The sequence below is a fragment of the Pelobates fuscus genome, chromosome 6 (genome assembly GCF_036172605.1).
Source record: "Pelobates fuscus isolate aPelFus1 chromosome 6, aPelFus1.pri, whole genome shotgun sequence".
Taxonomy (NCBI): Eukaryota; Metazoa; Chordata; class Amphibia; order Anura; family Pelobatidae; genus Pelobates; species Pelobates fuscus.
In genome coordinates this window covers 230,162,309-230,181,646 of record NC_086322.1, presented here as the reverse complement: position 1 = coordinate 230,181,646, position 19,338 = coordinate 230,162,309, and the positions used below count along the sequence as shown (strand labels likewise).

The window sequence follows — 19,338 nt, the reverse complement described above, 5'->3', positions numbered from 1 at the left end:
TTTGTACATATAAGGCAAAACAGGAAATTGTATTGTGGAAACCAACACAGTATGTAACTGTACTGAGTTACATAGGTTCACATCGAATGTTACTCTTGTTTTTTTCATTAAGAAATTGGGGTTTATTTACCCATCATGACATTGTATCAAACAGTAATCGAAATGGGATGATTTAGTTACAAAGTAGCCAAGCTGCGAATATAGGCTATTTTAGCCTAGGTTTTGCCATTTGGATTACAATTAGCCCCAATTTAGAGTTTAGTGAATAAACGCCTTGTGTTAGCTAAGTTATATTTCCTAGCCATTTATCTATCATAATAAATATACTGGATATAAGTAAGTGTTATACTTGTAAAGTGCTTTGAGTCTCACAGGGAGAAAAGCGCTATAAAAATCGCAAATTATTATTATTGTTATGTGTTAAGGATACACCTTAAAGGGACACTCCAGGCACCCAGACCACTTCTGCCCATTGGAGTGGTCTGGGTGCCAACTCCCACTACTCTTAACCCTGCAAGTGTAATTATTGCAGGTTTTTTATAAACTGCAATATTTACATTGCAGGGTTAACTCCACCTCTAGTGGCTGTCTACTAGACAGCCACTAGAGGGCACTTCCTGATTCATAGCAAAGATTTTTTTTGCTAGAGCGTCGCTCAATTCCCCATAGGAAAGCATTGAAAATCTTTTTCAATGCTTTCCTATGAGGAGACCTAATGCGCGTGCGCGGCATTGCTGCGCATGCGCATTAGGTTTCCTCAGCCAGTGGGCGGGATCAGTCTCGCCCACCGGCTGACGTGATTACTGGGAGGAGCGACGCCGACCCGAAACCACCGCCGAGGGACATCGGCGGGGTCTCAGGTAAGTGACCTGAAGGGGTTTTTACCCCTTCAGCTACCTGGGATGGGAGGTGGGAGGGAAAGGGTACCTGCAGTGCCAGGAAAACAGATTCTTTTCCTGGCACTGGAGTTTTCCTTTAAGTACCATAATCAACACAGCATGTGTGCAACAGTGTGATGTAGTGGTTATGGTGCTCTGAGTATTCTTTTACTTGAATTCCGTGATATTGTTCATGACAGATTAAATGTTGCCTAATATTCTCTAGCCACATAAACCTTAATTAAGAGATAAGCAAAAAGTGTGAAAAAATGTTAACCTCTTTTTTTTTTTATATATAACTAACACTGTGGCAAACACTATAAACCACTATAAAGAGGAACTGTCACTTCTTGTTAATGATCGTTCCTGTTTTCTTAAGCCTATTAAAGGTTTTGGTGCATTTACACGGATGCTGTGTAAAGTAGAGGTGCGTAGAATGTAGCTTTCCTCGGTCTCCTGTGTGTTTCTGGTGGTCACCCACGGCATATTCCTGTCATGTCACTGATGTGTTCAAGCTGTGATTACTCATAGAGATCCGTTACCTGAAAGAGTTAGAGACGAACACAGTCTAACCATACAGGGTTACTCACTAAAGTGAGAATTGCTGGGACTTCAAAGGGAATTTAAAATTTAAGTCCAAAATAGTCAAACTGAAACAGAATTTACAAGAACAATTTTTCTAATTAAGCTATTTTTGCCTAAGTTTTAAAAGTCACTTTAAATTCTCAGCAATTTTTACTTTAGTTTAGAGTGGCAGGTCTTCTCCCTCTCTCGCAAGCAAGCCCCAGCATTGTGCCTCTTCGGAGCGTTGCCATGATAACCTGAAAGAGAGGGAGAGGGCCTGCCAAGGGTGGAAGATGGCGTCTTCTGGGCCCTTTACCACTATACAAGCCAGCAGTGGCCTGGTAGCAATGGGAGTTTATATATATATATATTCTCCAAAAAGAAAGCCAGCACTCAAGGAATTCAACATGAAAATATAGGCATTTAATCCAAGTGGTCAACGTTTCAGTTCACAACTGTGAACTTTTCCTGAAACGTTGACCACTTGGATTAAATGCCTATTTTTTCACGTTGAAGTCCTTGAGTGCTGGCTTTCTTTTTGGAGACTGTATTTGTGTGCAGCTGAGCACCGGGCCAAGACTTGGAGAAGAGCTGGAGTGCAAAACTCCCATTGTATATAGATGAAAATGTATCCATACTTACCGTAATTACCTTTCCTGGTCATAGGCCATGGCAGCTCAACAATGGGTTAGCTCCTCCCTATCCCTAATTAGACAGGAACAGATTTAAAATTAGGGGTATAAATACCCCCTCCCACCATTACTCCCTTAGTCTTGTTAGCAGCAAAATCCCAGGGCGGGATCTTTGTGCGGCCATGGCCTATGACCAGGAAAGGAAAGTTACGGTAAGTATGGATACATTTTCATCTTTCCTGGCCATATCCATGGCAGCACAACAATGGGTAATACCCAAGCAATAACCAAGGGAGGGAATAAAGAAAAACTCAGATTCAGAAATTTTGAGATGCTGGTGTATTAGAAAATCACACGTGAAATCATAGATAAATCAAGTTAAGAAGGGTTGACTGCAGACAAAACAGACTTGCCAAAAAGGTCCAACTGGCTGGCTTTAACATCAATCTGGTAATGTTTTATGAATGTGTATGGAGAGAACCATGTGGCTGCTTTGCAGATGAGTTCTGGTGATAAATTGGCCGCTGCTGTCCAAGATGAGGAAAGGGATCTTGTAGAGTGAGCCTTGAGTCCTTCAGGAATTTTCACATCCGATGCCTTGTAAGCCTGAATGATAGCGGCTACTATCTATCTACTGATGGCTATTTTAGAAGCTTGAAGCCCTCTTCTGGGACCGTTGGGGATAATGAATAGTCTTTGAGAGTTACGCCAGGCTGATGATTTCTGTAGATAGACAGACAGACATCTCACAAGATCTAATGGAGAAGGATTAGGTTATGCATCCTTATCAGGAGTCTCCGAATGAAGGGCTGGGAGAACTATCTCCTCGTTGATGTGAAATGCAGAAATTACTTTAGGACGAAATTCAGGAACAGTCCTGAAAATAACTCTGTCCTTATGGAATACTGTAAAAGGCTCTTTGGCTGATAAGGCATGGAGTTCAGACACCCTTCTGCCTGAAGCTAAGGCCACCAATAGAACTGTCTTTATGGTGAGAAAGTGAGGAGAGATGGATTCTAGAGATTCGAAAGGAGGATTGCTCAGAGCTTTTAACACCAGGGGAAGATCCCATGGTGGAGCGAAAGGCTTGATAGGAGGCTTTATCTTTAAAACTGCCGCCATAAATCTGATCACATCTGTGTTCAAGGCCCATCTTTGATCTGTAAGGGCTGAAAGAGCCAAAATATGTACTTTCAGGGTATTGTAACTTAACCCCTTGTCAAGACCTGATTGCAGGAATTCCAGGATCTCTTTGGTAGAGATAGACTGAATGTTCCTTTGATTAGATGTAGCCCAGGAGGAAAAAACATCCCAGATTCTGTAGTAAGCAGTAGATGTAGAGCGTCTCCTTGCTTGCAGTAGAGTCTCGATAACAGAATGAGAAAAACCTTTGCCTTTCAACCTTTCCCTTTCAATTTTCATGCCATCAGCTTGAGGGAGGCAGGTTCTGGGTGGAGAACAGGACCTTGATGTAGAAGCGAAGGAATCTCTGGAAGCTGCCAGGGGTCTGCACTGCAAAGGCTCAATAGCAGGGGAAACCAAGGTCTGCGAGGCCAAAAGGGGGCTATGAGGATGATGGATACCGTCTCTTGTCTCAACCGTCTCAGAAGTGGAAAGATGAGGGGTGTAGGAGGGAATGCGTAACCTAGGTGAAATTGCCAATCGCTTGATAGAGCATCTCTTCCCATGGCCTGAGGATCGATGTTTTTTGAGAAGAAGTTTCTCACTTTCCTGTTCTTGTGTGTTGCCATTAGGTCTACTTGTGGCATGCCCCATACTTGTGTAATGTCCTCGAATACTTTGCTTGACAGACTCCATTCCCCTGGATCTAATTCCGCTCTGCTCAGGAAATCCGCAATGGAATTCTGGATTCCCGGAAGATGAACTGCTGATATGCCTGCTAGATGTTTCTGCGAAAAGGACATCAGAGGTTTCATAATCAACATCATTTTCTGACTCCTTGTTCCTCCTTGATGATTTATGTAGGCGACTACAGTGGCATTGTCTGATCTGCTCTTGAACCACTTGAAGCGTATGAGGGGAAGGAGAACTTCTAGAGCTCTTAGCAGTGCCAAAAGTTCTAATAGGTTGGAGGGAGTCTCTGTTGCTGGAAAAGAGCATTTTCCTTGGATAAACTGATCTTGCAGGTGAGCTCCCCATCCCCACTGGCTTGCATCCGTGGTAATAACCGTCCATGTGATGTTCCCCAATGGAAATACTCTGAACAGGGATTTTTTCTGTAACCACCATATCAGTGATTGATGGACCTGAGGAGAAATCTTGATAGGCTGTCGTGGATTTCTCGTTTTGAATTGTAGGATGAAATTCTTCTGGAATTTCCTCATCCTCCATTGGGCCCATCTTGTCAGCCCGATGGTGGAGGACATTGAGCCTAACAGACTCATGCATTTCTCTACTGAGGTCATATTGGCTGCCAATATGTCTTTGACTTTGTTTATCAACTTTGTACCTCTTTCTGGAGACAGTTGCACTGTGCCTGCTAGCGTGTTGAATATGGCCCCCAAATATTTCATCTTTTGAGCTGGCTGTAATTGGCTCTTCTTCTCGTTTATCTTCCAACCATGACGGTGTAGGAAACGTAGACAGATGTGCCCATGGGTCTGAAGGGTATCTTTGTCTTCTGCCAAGATAAGGATGTCGTCTAGGTAATGGTAAATGGCTATGCCCCTTTTGCTGAGCTCTGCAATAAAAACAAGCAAGACTTTGGAGAATGTTCTTGGAGCTGTGCTGAGACCGAATGGTAGGGCTCGGAATTGAAAATGCCCTTTTTCCACTGCAAAACGAAGGAATTTCTGATGTTCTGCTGCAATAGCGATGTGGAAATAGGCGTCTGCCAAGTCTATAGAAATCATCCATTGGAGTGGAAAAACAACCTTTATGATGGATTGAATTGACTCCATTTTGAACTTTCGGATGAGTAGGTACTGATTTAGTCTGCTTAAGTCTAAGATAGGTCTCCAACCACCTGAAGCCTTTCTGGCGAGGAACAGATGAGAGTAAAAACCTTGACCTTGTAGGCTCTGAGGAACTTGAATGATAACTCTTTCTTCCTGGAGTGTAGAGATGAAATCCTTTAAGGCCTGTCTTTTTTCTGCTTCTCCTGGCCATTTGGTTGTTTGAAAAGAGTAAGCTGGAGGGGGTCTGAAGAATTCTAAACGATATCCTCTTCTTATGATATCCAACACCCATCTGTCTGTGGTGGATTTTTCCCATGCTTCTTGGAAGAGTAACAGACGTGCCTCCACTCCTACTGACTGGGGGGGGGGGGGGGGGGGACCAGTCATAAGGATCTGGTTTTTTTTGTGAAAAGAGGTGCCTCTAGATTTTCCACCTCTGGAAGATGACTGCCCCCCTCTCCATGGTTGGGATCTTCCATGCTCTCTTCCTGGTTTGTAAGATCTAGCATCTCGGAAGGAAAAATAGTCTGGATATCTTTTGGACCGAAAGGATCCTCTGGGCTTACGATCCTGTGGGAGAAAAGCTCTTTTGCCTTCGGCTGCTCTTTTGATACATTCATCCAAGTTTTTCCCAAACAACATGTCTCCGTGGAAAGGTAAGGCACATAAACTGGATTTAGAAGAGGTATCTGCTATCCAGGATCTTAACCATAAAGCTCTTCTGGCTGAAACGGAGAGGGCCATATTTCTGGCTAAGGCCTTAACTAGGTCCACAGAAGCGTCAGAAGTAAAGTCTACTGCAAGCTTTATATCTTTGAGACTTTCTAGAAGACTGGATCTGCTTCTGCCTCTTTGGATGTCTGCTTCTAGATTTTCCATCCAGATTTATTTTTTATTTTTTTGACAATCTTTATTTATTGGATTTTTCAAAAGATAATGTAACATTAGTCAGTCAGGTTAAGTACATTTAGTCTGAATGAACAACATTGCGCAAACAAGTTTATGCTCCTGCCACTACATAGACCCGTCTGTAGGTTCTTTCTGTTGGACCCTCTAACTGTTGAGGCTAATGCCTGCGGTTACATAGCGATCTTACGAAGCTAGGTCGGAATCCCAGGTCTTTGCGGCGATAGCCGCCTCGGGCTCTAACTGATTTAGACTGCGAATCTAGCTATCCGTGTTTGGTACGCTGTCACAAGGATACTTTCCTAGCTTCTTTCGTAGCCTTAGAGGGTGCACTGTGCTACTTGGAGTGCTATGTTTACGATTGGACCCGATTATCTGATTCCCGGTTTGGATCTGTCGTCCTAAGGTGTACCTTCCCCACTGCAGACTGCGGTGCTAAGTGACATGCTGGTCGTATGGGAGGTTGCCTGTGCATCTCAGATTCGGGGGGAGCCTCCGTTTTACTTAGTGGCAGTCTACCAACTGCAGGTGCGGTGTTCGGGGTTATTTGCATGAGCTTTGGGGTCTTACTATTTACCGCGAGTCGAGTGAGCCCGTGTCTCAAACCTGTCTCTGTGCTACCGGCTGATTCAAGTTGTCCGTCCTGGATTGCTCCAGGTCCCGTTGGTGTGGGTAGTTTGTCCGAGTGGATGTTATGTCTTTCCGATGTCAGTTTTGGTCATGGGGGAAACTGTCAGTTGTCTGTGTGTGGTTAGTAGGTAGGGCGTGTCTGTGTCTATGAGAGGTAAGGTATTTGTCGTGATGTTTCAACTAAGTTGGCTCGGGGGTTGCAATTCTGTCAGCCACGTATGTGGTCCACGGATACCAGGTCAATGCACATCGCTCTGGTCTCCCGTGTAGGTCGGCCGTCAGGGTCTCCATTGAGTGTATGTCCTCCACTGCCACCACCCACTGCCTCAAGGTGGGCGCACTTGGCTGTTTCCACATCCTCGGGATGAGGGATTTGGCGGCATTGAGTAGCGGCAGCACCAGAAATTTTTTGTATGCTTTCAGTGGGCTTCGGGTGTGGTGCAAAAGCATCGTTAAGGGTGCGAGGGGGATATCGGAGCCTGTGATTTTGTTGATCTCTCCTCTAATTTGTACCCAAAAAGGGGCAATTACCGTGCATGACCACCACATGTGGATATAAGTGCCAGGTTGTGTGCCGCATCGCCAGCCTACGTCTGACGTGGTACCGTGCAAGCGGTGCAGTGTGTCGGGCTTTCTATACCAGCGTGTTAGCACTTTATAGTTTAATTCCTGAAATTTCGAGCTAATAGAGCATTTGTGCGTGAGGGTGTAAATCTTTTTTTTTTTTTTTTTTTTAATTCTTTATTTTTGTGTGCATATGGTTTACAAACATTCCGTCCATGCCCCAACAGCATCGACAGACAAGTAATATAACAGTACTTAACAATAGTGTGGCATTTGATAGTGTTGCACTTTTTGGTAATATTTAATATTAGCTTTTTTCTCTCTGGAACAACCATGATGTCAGCTGGCGGCGGATAGCAGGAAACGCTATATATGACATACATTGGTTTTTAAGACAGGGTTAATAACTTGGTTCATAACACGTTGTACATTCAAGTTTTCCTCTCAGGAGTGGCAAATAATGTTGGCGTAAGGCACACAGCAGGTAAAGCCACATATAATATGCATAAATCTTTAACATAATTATTAAACTGGGTTCATAACACTTTGTACCTTAGAGTTTGTCTCTCATCAGTGGCAAATAATGTCGGCTTAAGGCACATAGCAGGTAAGGCTATATGGGACCTGCAGTGGTTTTTATTAGGGTTGTTAGCTTGGGTCTTATCCCTTTGTACATTAGAGTTTTTCCTCTCAGGAGTAGCATATATTGTCGGCCTAAGGCGCTCAGCAGGTAAGGCTATACATGACATTTATTAGTTTTTAACAGATTTGTCAATTAGGTTCATAACTCGTTGTTCATTATAGTGTTACTCTCAGGAGCAGCACATAATGTCGGCCTGAGGTGCACAGCAGGTAAGGCTACACATGGTTTGTATTCGTTTTTATCAAGATTGTTAACTAGATTCTTATCACGTTGTACACTAGAGTTTTTCACTCAGGAGTAGCAAATAATGTCGGCCTAAGGCGCACAGCAGGTAAGGCTATACATGACAAGTATTAGTTTTTAACAGGCTTGTCAATTAGGTTCATAACTCGTTGTTCATTAGAATTATTAACTAGGTTCATAACACTTTGTACATTAGAGTTTTCCTTTCCGGAGCAGCACATAATGTCGGTCTAAGGCTCATATCATGTTATGCTTTATATGACATGCATTAGTTTTTGAGCAGGAGTATTAACTAGGTTCATTAGGCGTTATACATTAGAGATTTCCTCTCAGGAGTAGCAAATATTGTCGGCGTAGGGCGCTTAGCAGGAGATGCTATATATAATATGCAATAGGTTTTTAACAGGATTGTTAACTAGGTTCGTATCACCTTGCACGTTTGTGTTTTTCTCTTAGGATTAGCAAATAATGGCGGCTTAAGGCGCAGAGCAGGTAAGGCTAGATAAGACATATAAGAATTTTGGGGGCTAGTTCGTTAATATGTGTAGTCGTCTAGTCCGCAGGATTAAAGTTAGTTTGCGAGAGGTGGTGTACTCTTATGTTAGGGGCTATGTGGTCGAGGTGTCAGGACAACAAAGGTGAGTCGGTGTTGTGTTAACCCCCCCCCCCTCTTAGCGTGTAGGTGTTTCATCTGGCTAGATTTGGGGTTAGGGTTAAGCTAGGATCAGGATTTAGCCTCATTTAAGGTCTGCCGCGGGGGTCGCTTAGGATTAAATGTCGCCCTAGCTGCTATCAGTCCACATTGTTAACGGTAGTACAAAAAAGAACAAGAGAACAACTAATCATATATAAGAGGTAAAATAAATAGATAAACAAATAAGAAAAATAGCGAGGCCACCAGCAGGAACAGCCAGTAAAAACAATAGCCAGGTACCAGTTCTGACAGTGAGCATTATGCTGTGGTTGGGGGTTTACCCCTCAGCGGCGGCGAGTGTCCCTGTTTGTGCCACCCGGTCTCAGGTGCCTGTTGACTGGCGGTTGGCCCTTTGTGCCTTAAATGCGGCAGAGGGTGAAGCCGTGGCTCCGGTCGGCTGGAACGGTTGGACTTTGGATATGTCCCAGATGTGAGGAGGATGTTGTCTCGGGGCTTGAGTGGTCTGCATGGGGTGTTGTGGTAGCTGCAGTGCGTTCAGCACCGAGTCCATCTCTTCCGCTTCAGTAATGCGTGTTGTCGCACCTCCATGTGAAATGACCAGGCTTCGAGGGAATGCCCAGCGATAGGGGATGTCATGTTGGCGAAGTGTGGTGGTTAGCGGTTTGAATTTGCTTCGCCATAGTAATGTGGGTCTGGATAAGTCCTGGAAGAAGGACAGGGTGGCGGTTTCAAACGGGAGGGTAGCTGTTCCTCTTACCGCAGCCATGACGGTTAGTTGGGCCGACCGTGTCAGCAGCTGTAATATGACATCTCTTGGTACGCTCGCCGGGGCTTTGGCGGCCCTCGGTATGCGGTATATCCCCTCGATCGTGGCCACTTTCACCTGTTGTGGCGTGAGTAGGGAATTGAGGAGCCTCCGGATGTATGGCAGTAATTCATCTGGGGATACCGTCTCCGGGATTCCCCTGATCTTTATATTTCTGCTCCTGTTCCGGTCCTCAAGTGCATCCACACGGTTATTAAGCTGAGTCTGAGTGCGCTGTAGATCAGCGTTCTGGGCTTCCAGCTGTGTGCAGCGTGCGTTGAGATCCTGCGAGCTTTCCTCTATGATCTTAACTCGCCCCTCCACACCATGTATTTCTTCTCGCAGTATGGCGACGTCTGCAGCAAACAGTTTGCGGAGGTTGCAGAGTAAGGCCTTGATGTCCCCCTTCGTGGAGGGCAGTTCGCTGTCCTCGTCGGAGGAGGGGTGATAGAGACCCCCCGATGTTGGGAATTCATCCAGCTCGTCCATGTTGCGTTCCTCGGAGGAGGCCGAGGTTGCGTCGCCATGTTGTTTTGGCGCGGTGAGGCTCTGGGCCTTTGCAGGCCGGAGGAGAAGGTCCCCAATGTCGCGCGATCCCATTGTTTTTGTTGCTCCTTGATGTTTGGCTTTCTTCCCCATCTTTGTTTACTTCAGTGGAGCTTGAATTTGTGTGGAGAAGGTGTATAATTTGCTTATTTCAGGCTTGTTGGTGCGGAGCTTTGCTAGTGCACGTCTGCTCTGTGTAGTTGCTGGCTCCGCCCCCCGAGGGTGTAAATCTTGTCCCATTCTTGTGCAGTGAGTGTCTCTCCCGCGTCCCTCTCCCAGTGGTCCTTGAACCTAAGCTCCACGTCCCTGTTCGTCTAGGACATGAGTAGTGTGTACAGAGTTGAGATACCCCTGGTGATGTGTGTGCGGTGCATAGGGTTTCGAAGTCAGTTAAGGGTCTATGTAAGTGCCCCTTACCCGACAGGGATGAGTAGTATGATTTTATTTGGCCGTATCTGAACTGTTCAAGGAATTTAGGTGTTCTGTCGGGGCATAGTTCTCCGAGTGTTTTGAGACCGTTGGAACTGAGCCACTGGTGTATATATAACCAGTCCGTCGGTTGGATTCCGGCTAAATCACCACGCGTTAGCGTATCTGCCAAGTCCGGGTTATGTATGAGGGGGGTCAAGGGACTGGGTGAAGTGGTGAGTTGCAGACGGTATCGGGTTGCCGTCCAGACCCTTAGGGTGGTGTCTATTAAGGGATTTTTGGTTTGTAGATCTGCGTATGCGGCTGTGTGTAGCCATAATTTGGGGGGTATGTGCCCTCCCGACTGTTCTAATTCCAGTGTAACCCATTGTTTTGTGGGATGTTGTGCATGCCAGTCTGTGAGCCTGTGTAAATGTGCAGCCCGGTAGTATGTCTCAATTGAGGACAGGCCGGCTCCCCCCAATGGTTTCGGCAGTTCCAATGTCATTCTCTTGGTGCGTGTTGGACGCGAATTCCAGACAAATCTGTGGATGGCGATCGTCAGGGAGCTAAAGAACGCTCTGGGGACTGCGGTCGGCACTGTCTGGAATAAGTAGAGCAGTCTGGGTAGTAGGTTCATTTTGACTGCGTTAATGCGTCCAAACCAAGATATATATTGAGGGGCCCATTTTCTCATGTCTGCCTGGATCGTTTGTAGCAGCGGATGGTAGTTTTGGTAGTACAGTTGAGTCATGTCTTGTAGCCATATGCCCAGGTATTTCAATTTAGTTGGACACCACTTGAAGCGGAATTGGGTATATAGCGTCGGTGAGGGGTCCTGTGGGCCTGGTAGGTGAAGGGCCTCTGACTTATCAGTGTTGAGCTTAAGGTTAGATATCAAGCCAAATCTTCGGAATGCGGCCAGAAGATTAGGGAGTGAGATCCGCGGTAAGGTGAGAAAAAACAAACATGTCATCCGCGTATGCGGCTACCCGATATTCTCGTTGACCGACGGTGAATCTCGTTATACCCCCGTCCCATCTGACCGCCCCCAGGAAGGGTTCCAGGGAGAGGGCAAACAGGAGGGGGTACAGCGGACAACCCTGGCGGGTTCCATTTCGAATGGTGAAGGGGGCGGACAGTGCTCCGTTTACCCGAATCCGAGCCTTAGGGCTTGTGTACAGGGAAAGGACCCAAGATTGCATGTGTGGGCCGAATCCCATGTGTGTGAGTGTTTCCTCCAAGTACACCCAGTCCACTCGGTCGAAAGCCTTCTCGGCATCCGTCGAGAGCAGGAGTAGCTCCCGGTGTTGCGACCGTGCCACTTGCAGAATGTTTAGGGCTTTGATGGTGTTATCCCTTCTTTCCCTTTCAGGGGCAAACCCGACCTGGTCCGAGTGTACTAGGTGTGGTAGGTGCTTCGCGATTCGCAGGGCTAGTATCTTGGCGAACAGCTTGAGGTCTGCATTGAGCAGGAATATGGGGCGATAGCTAGCGCAGTTCGTCAGGTCCTTGCCTTCCTTTTGTATTACCGTGACTATGGCCGCTAGTGTGTCAGTGGGAAACAGCTCCCCGTCTTGAAGTGAGCCAAGACCTCGTAGGAGGTTCGGCAGTAGGAGGTCGCGAAATGTACGCAAGTATGCCAGTGGGAGGCCATCCGGGCCGGGTGCCCTGTGGGACTTGGAGATTTTTTTTTTTTTTTTATTCTTTATTTTATTTGTGCATAGCGTGAACAATCATGTTTGCACTGCCACAATAGCTGGTGCAAGGAAGTAAGTAAACATACATTAACGTAAGAATGGCATTGAAATACATAGCACAGTTTTTTGTTTTTAGAATCAGGATAGGAAACATGTTAATGATAGACATATAGGCTTGAGATGCCATGACAGCAGTGACAGTCATAGTATGAACATACATCGAGATACATTGTCATGTCATATGGGGAAATTGCTCATTTTATAGGTATGAGAAATCAAGCTTATCTGAGGGTTTGAACATTAGATCGGAGGGATTACAAGTTTAAAGAAGAGTAACGTATTGCTTGAAGCATGGTATATGCTAGGTAGGAGCTAAGTAGTGTTAAGAGAGATATAGTATAACATGCTCGGATGAACACTGAATATATTATGCCACTGGCCTTCGGCCTCATCTATACAAGCTTGACAAAATGGGGCTCCCTGCCTTATAACTGTAGCTAGCTGTGGTGTAAGAAAATTACTCAAGACACGTGGGTAAGAAAATTAAAACAAAGTAAAACAACGGAGTGTAAGAATTGCTCTGTGTGCCAACTTGGCCAGCTGTGGTAAGTATCAGGCTAGGCTAGCTAATTATAATGCTGCTATGTGTGGCCTAGCATGGAGGGAGGCCTATGGCCGAGGCAGTCTCTGCTTTTGCGACTAACCAATGCCCATTTGTGGCTGTACACAGTCCTGGCCTGTAGAGTGCTGCGGTAGGATTCTTCTGCTGTAGCCTTTGCCCCTGCTCAGTATCGCGGGAAAGTCTCTATGTTGTGTGGCCCCCGGTAGGTGTATCAGGGTAGCCTCTGCGCTCTTTTCGGCCTGCCTGGGAGTCTGTCGCTGGGTTCCGCTGGTCTGGGCCGCAGGTGAGGTCGATGCAATTTTCTTCCAAGTGCCGCGAGGATCTCTGACTGCTTGGCGCCTGAAACGAGTACCTTGTCTCTGAAGCCGTAGTCTGGGTATCTCGGTAGTAGCCGTTGTGGCCCTTTGCTCCCGTGGGTTAGTGTCAGAGTGGTCTGAGGAATTTCCCCGCAAGGAGGCCAGGTATTCTGAGGCCCCTGCCTTTGCTTAGTCTCCGATGCAAGTCTCTTAGTCTTGGACTGTGAGGGTGACATTTTAGCTTCCAGTTGCTGCCAAAATCTTTCAAATGCCTTATTTATGCGTTGCTGTATGTCGTCTGTGGAGATTGGCAGTATCAGCTCCTTCCCGTGCAGCACCTGCCCCTGTTCAGGGAGCTCGTCCGCCATCTTGGGTAAGTAAGCCGTAGTCTCCATGTGGCAGAAGACGGTCTGTTGGGTGCCGCGTGAGTACTCTAGGCCGGCCAGTGGGGACCGGGATAACCCCCGCCGGTCCATAGGGGGGGGGGGAACCTTGAGTGAGCGTCATACCTCCAGGCAAGGCATTAGGAGAGCGGCCGCCTCTCCCCCGCCCGGTCGCTGGTAGGCCGCAGAGCCTCGAGGTAAAGTTTCCAGTGGCGGAGAAGCTCGAAAGAGGTATCCCCAGCATCACCGGCATGTCGTGAGCAGGCTTGGTCCTGCTTTGCGGTCGGACAAGTTATCTGCTCGGGTGTTATGCCTTGTACAAGGTGTCAGTCGCAGGAGCCCATGTAGCACACGTCTTGCTCGGTCAGTGGCCAGGCCCCGCCCTCCGGGACTTGGAGATTTTTAATGCTGCTGCTAACTCTTCTATTGTGAGGGGTTGTTCTAGTTCCTCTAACATTTCAGGGGTTAGTTGTCGTTCTACGTTTTGGTCTAAGTACTGCGAAATTTGGTTGCGGCGTTGAGTATGTGCGGCGACCGTTGTGGGTTGGGGGATGTTATATAAGTCAGTGTAGTAGTCCACGAAGGCACGTTGGATACCGTCGGGTAAACTTGTTTCGGTCTTGTCTCTTGTTTTAATTTTGTGTATGTGGTTCACCCTTCGTCTGTCTTGGAGTTGTCGGGCTAAAAGCCTACCGCTTTTGTTGGAGTATTCGAAGAAGTGCCGAGCCGACTTTCTAAGGGTGCGCAAGAGACCTCCTAAGCTCCGTCAGTTGGTGGAACTCGTCCCCCCCCTGATTTTGTTTGTGTGCCTGCTCTAGTGTGGCGATTTGTGCGTTTAGGGTGGACAATTGTTGTGTGCGCTCTTTTTTACGCTGTGAGCATATTTTGATATAGTGGCCCCTGATAACGCATTTATGTGCCTCCCAGACGGTTAGGGGGGGAGTATCTGGAGTGTTAATAGTCTCAAAGTATTGTGTCAGAGCTTGCCTGGCTTGTTCCTTGTCCGCCAGGTCGAGCAATAGGTTTTCGTTTAACTTCCATTGCCGTTCTGCGGGTTTATGTAGGGGGGACTGGATTTGAACTGTAATAGGGGCGTGGTCAGAGTCTGCGATATGCCCAATGCTAGCTCGTTGGAGTAGTGTTAAGGCCTCTTGAGCCATTAGGATGTAGTCAATTTGGCTGTAGCGCTGATGTACAGCCGAATAGAAGGAGTAATCTCTGCCCTCGGGGTTTGCCACCCTCCAGCAGTCTGCCAAGCCACACCAGGCTAAAGCCCTCCCTGTTGAGCGTAAGCAGTGACCTGGTATCGAGGTTTCTCCCCTAGATGTATCCAATCTAGAGTCAAGGGGAGAGTTGAGGTCACCAGCCACAATCAGAAGGCCGTCTCTGAATTTGTTTAGTAAGGCTAGCATCTTAGTTAGGAAGACGTGTTGGCGTCGGTTAGGTGAGTACAAGCAGGCAAATGTGTAGGTGGTCTGTGCAATTGTTCCTTTGATAAATATGTATCTACCCCCGGGGTCCAGCTTCTGCTCTATGCAGACGAATGGGACTGTACTGGAGAGTAGGATTGCTACTCCGGCCTTCTTCCCATCTGGGTGATTGGCATAAAATCCTGTGTGGTAATGCCTGTTTCTCACGGTCGGCACCTCTGCGCCCTGAAAATGAGTTTCCTGTAAAAACGCCACTGAGGCGCTCTCTGCCCACAGTGTGCGAAGTAGTTGGTACCTCTTTTCGGGGATGTTTAGGCCTCTCACATTGTTAGACCATAGGGTCAGTGGTGTCGGCTTATAGTTAGAGCCCATCGCTATCAGCGTTATGTGTGGGGTGTATGTGGAAATGTGTGCGTCAGTGGTTGGGGGTGTGGGGGTTAGGTCTGTCCCGTGTCTGGGAAGGGGGAAAGTCTGTCCGAGAGTAATGCAACTGTTACTAACCTCGGTTTTTGTCGCCCTCTGGTGTCTGGTCCCCTAGGGGTGAGTCACCTCGGTGGCCTCCGAGTGTATATACAACGTGAGTCCGTTTCTTGGGGTATGTGGTCCTTCTGGTCTGGGTCGTTCGATAATGTCGTGGCGAGCCCTTCCCTTGGCTCCCAGCTCACCTATCGTGTCAGTTTGTAGATCTATCCGAGCATGTTTCCGCCCAGGAAACCCCACCCGCCTTTGTCGTCCCTCCCTGTCGTGGCCTGCGTGTGAGCTATCTGACTCGGGCCCCTAGTTTCACGCTAGTTTGTTACTGTTGCTATACATACTTTACAGCGCCCGAGCAATTGTTTTCAAACATTAGAACCCATGTAACAATCATAATAAAACAGTTGCGGAGCAAGGCCCCCCACTCTCCCCCCCCCCAAGGAGCCTCCCGTAACCCCTCTTCGGTGGCACCATTTCATGCCTGAAAAACCCTCGGCTGTCCAGAAGGTGCTGGAATTGGTCGGACCCGCCAGGCTAGAGCATAGGGAGTTAATCCTCACAGCGGTGGGTACAACCCTGGTATGGTGGCAGTCCCCTGGCCTCCACCCCCACTCCCCACCCACCCAAAGGTAGCTAGTGTTCCCGGGCCGTGGCAGCTGGGCGAGTCCTAGCATGGCATGTCCAAGCAAAGTCTGTCCCATGAGTGTGTCCCCCTGGGTGTGAGGCTCCGGCTAGGCCACCCCCTGCTAGTGTGGTTCAGAACCCCGTGTTACGGGCTTAGGTCAGGGAATCAAGTACATACCAAGGTGTGCCGTGGCTCGACCAGGTGCGTGGGGGTCCATGCCATCACGTGGTGTCCGACACTCACTGGTGCTTCTGACGGTTGGTGGCCAGGCCTTCAGAGATGTCGCGTGGTTTCATTCTGTATTGGCTGGGGGGGTGGTGAGGTGGCAGGTCAGCGGTTGGGGTAGCCGAATGGGAGATAGGGGGCCAGGTTCATAGGACTCCATTATTCTTCGTGGCTGTCCGGGCCACCCCGCCGGAACCCGCTACCTGTGAGGCCCGTGCCCGGCCTGTCACTTGCGGCTCGTGGATGCTGTGGTTGTCGCTCCAGGACCCAGTTAGATATACCGTCACCGCGGGTAGACTAGTGGCTCGTATGAAGCGTGGTACATTCGCAGGCCAGCGGATAATATGCCAGGTAGAGCCCACCTTTGCCTGCAGGCTGAAGGGGAAGCCCCATTTGGATGGGATCCTCCGCTCCCTGAGGATGGCGGTTACTGGACGCAGCGCCCTCCTGGCCTCCAGCGTGAGCGCGGAGAGATCTTGGTAAAGCGAGACCTGTCCGTCTCTAAAGGCGATGTTCTGCTGATTTCGCGCCGCTCTCATGATGTCGTCTTTTAAGGCGTAAGAGAGCAAGCAGCAAATTACGTCTCTCGGCGGCCCCTCCGGAGACAAGGGTCGCAGCGCCCTATGGGCTCGTTCGATGCCATAATCTTCTGGGGCTCTGTCTCCCAGAATATGGGTAAACAGGTCTGTCAGGAGTTCTGGCAGCATTTCGTCCGCGTTTTCGGGTAGGCGGATATTGTTTCTCCGTCCGCGGTTGTCCAGATCTTCTAGTTGTCTCCTAAGATCTAGTAGGACATTGCCCTGTCTGGTGGTGGCAGTGGCAGTGGCTTGTTGGTGCTGCACAGTCTGGGCTCTTTCTGCTTCTAGGGCCTCTACCCTGTGTTCAAGGGCTGTCAGATCTTTCCTCACCTCCATAACTTCCTCCCTGATTGCAGTCCTGATTTCTGCCAGCATCTCAGCTTTGTCTGCACGGGACAGCATATTGGCTGTGATCTTGGCCACATCTGATGCAATTTGGGTGAGTGATTCTCCCCTGGGCGAGCCCTGGGTCTGGCTGTCACGCGGACAGCATGTCTCGCGGCGTGCAAACTGTACTAAGCTGTAGCTTATTTTCAAGGGATGCTTCTAATATAAGCCCTTCGCTTAACCATGTTCGGGAAATTCCCCCGAACATAGACCTGCATTCTAGCACACGTTTTCGTCCGAAATAAGACCTCCCCCGAAAATAAGCCCTAGTGAGTTTTCAGGGAAAAAAATAATATAAGACCCGGTCTTATTTCCGGGGAAACACCGTATATATACATACATTGGAAATATAGTGCTTGGCCACATACTGCTGTATCGGTTGCATCCCCTGATGGCGGCCATGATAGCCATAAATAAGTGTAAAAGCAAGAGTCAAAGCAGCCGTGCCACTGTCTGGGGTCTTGCATCATTTCCTAAGAGGCCCGACGACAACTGCTTCCCCAGGTGTCTGATGGTCACGGGATGCAGGGTACTTACCGGAACCTTTCCCTCTCGGCCACTGCCATGGTCCTTCTACCTGTCCTCTTCGGCTCCAGGCACTTCTGCTACTAGCCCACGTCAGTGTTGTACTCTAGCTCATGTGTACGAATACAACACTGAGGTCTATGGAGTACACCCTCCATTCACAGAGCCTTTTTCCCTACAACCATCACTGGTGTCAGCTGGTGGAATGTCAAAACTTGACAAAGGTATATCTGCCTTTTGTGACACATTTGAAAATACTAAGACATAGTAGTCCTTACTTTGTCTCAATATATCATTTGACTGGGTTGGAATGTCACTGAAATTCTTACAGAGTCTATTAGTTAGCTGTTAGAATGTGCCATTCACTTTTTAGTGACAGTTCACCCTGGGGAAGCATTGTGTAGTAGGGGGTTAAATCATGCAATAGCTTCCACGAATGAAAGCAGTGGTGTAACTATAGGAAAGATACTTCTGGGTTAGAGCTTGTGTGCCCCCTATTGGAATATAGAAAAATAATTCAATTTATAAATTTGGAATGGCTAGCATAATGTACTGTTTTTTTTCTATGAAGGGTGAAATGTATGTTAAAGTATCAAAATTTCACACGAAAAATTAAATACAAGGGCCAAAATGTTTTATAAACTTTAAATGAATAAGCAAAAATAACGAAGGGGGCACCCGGATTTGAACCAGGGACCTCTCGATCTGCAGTCGAATGCTCTACCACTGAGCTATACCCCCGTTCTATATTAATTCCAGTTGAACATTTGTACATGTCTTAACACCGTATACGTATACTTAGACATAAAATTTGTATTTATAAATATTAGTATACACAGACCACATTCTTCCATTTCATTAGAAGTGCTTTCTTTGCACTTTATAAATAATAGATAATCCATACACCACTCTGTACATTTATGAGCCCCAGCTACACAAATGTTTCTAATTATTAACACAATATATCATAACATGTTCAATCACATAAGTACCCCAGCATACACACGTATTGTAAACTACACAATATATAAACAAAGGTACTACAATATGCACAATGCACACAAACAGGTACCGTAATCTCTGCACACAGCTACTGCAATACACACAATATACATATACATGTACTAGAATACATACAACGTACAAGCACAGGTACTGCAATACACACTGTACACACAGATATTGTAATATACACACAACTACTGCAAAATACATTTATACAGTTACTGTAATATACAAAATATATACAGTTAATGTAATAGTGTAATATACACAGTTGCCATAATATATACACATTGTACACACAGTTACTGTAATATATACAAATTGTACACACAGTTACTGTAATATATACACTATACACACAGTTTCTGTAATATATACACATTGTACAAACAGTTACTGTAATATACACCTTTCACACACAGCTACTGTAAAATATACAAATTGTAACCGCAGTTACTGTAACATATACATATTGTACACACAGTTGGTGTAATATATACAATGTACACACAGTTGGTGTCATATATACATATTGTACATACAGTAGTGTAATTGTACACATTGTACACACAGTGTAATATACACATTGTACACACAGTTAGTGTAATATATACAATGTACACACAGTTGGTGTAATATATACAATGTACACACAGTCGGTGTCATATATACATATTGTACACACAGTAGTGTAAT

At 46.9% G+C, this 19,338-nt stretch overlaps 1 non-coding gene across 1 annotated transcript; it reads right to left on the bottom strand.

Moving 5' to 3' along the window:
* Positions 1-18,306: 18,306 nt before the first annotated feature.
* Positions 18,307-18,378, bottom strand: TRNAC-GCA (transfer RNA cysteine (anticodon GCA)). The gene has a single exon. It is a non-coding gene; the product is annotated as a tRNA-Cys (tRNA).
* Between the last annotated feature and the right edge of the window lie 960 nt (positions 18,379-19,338).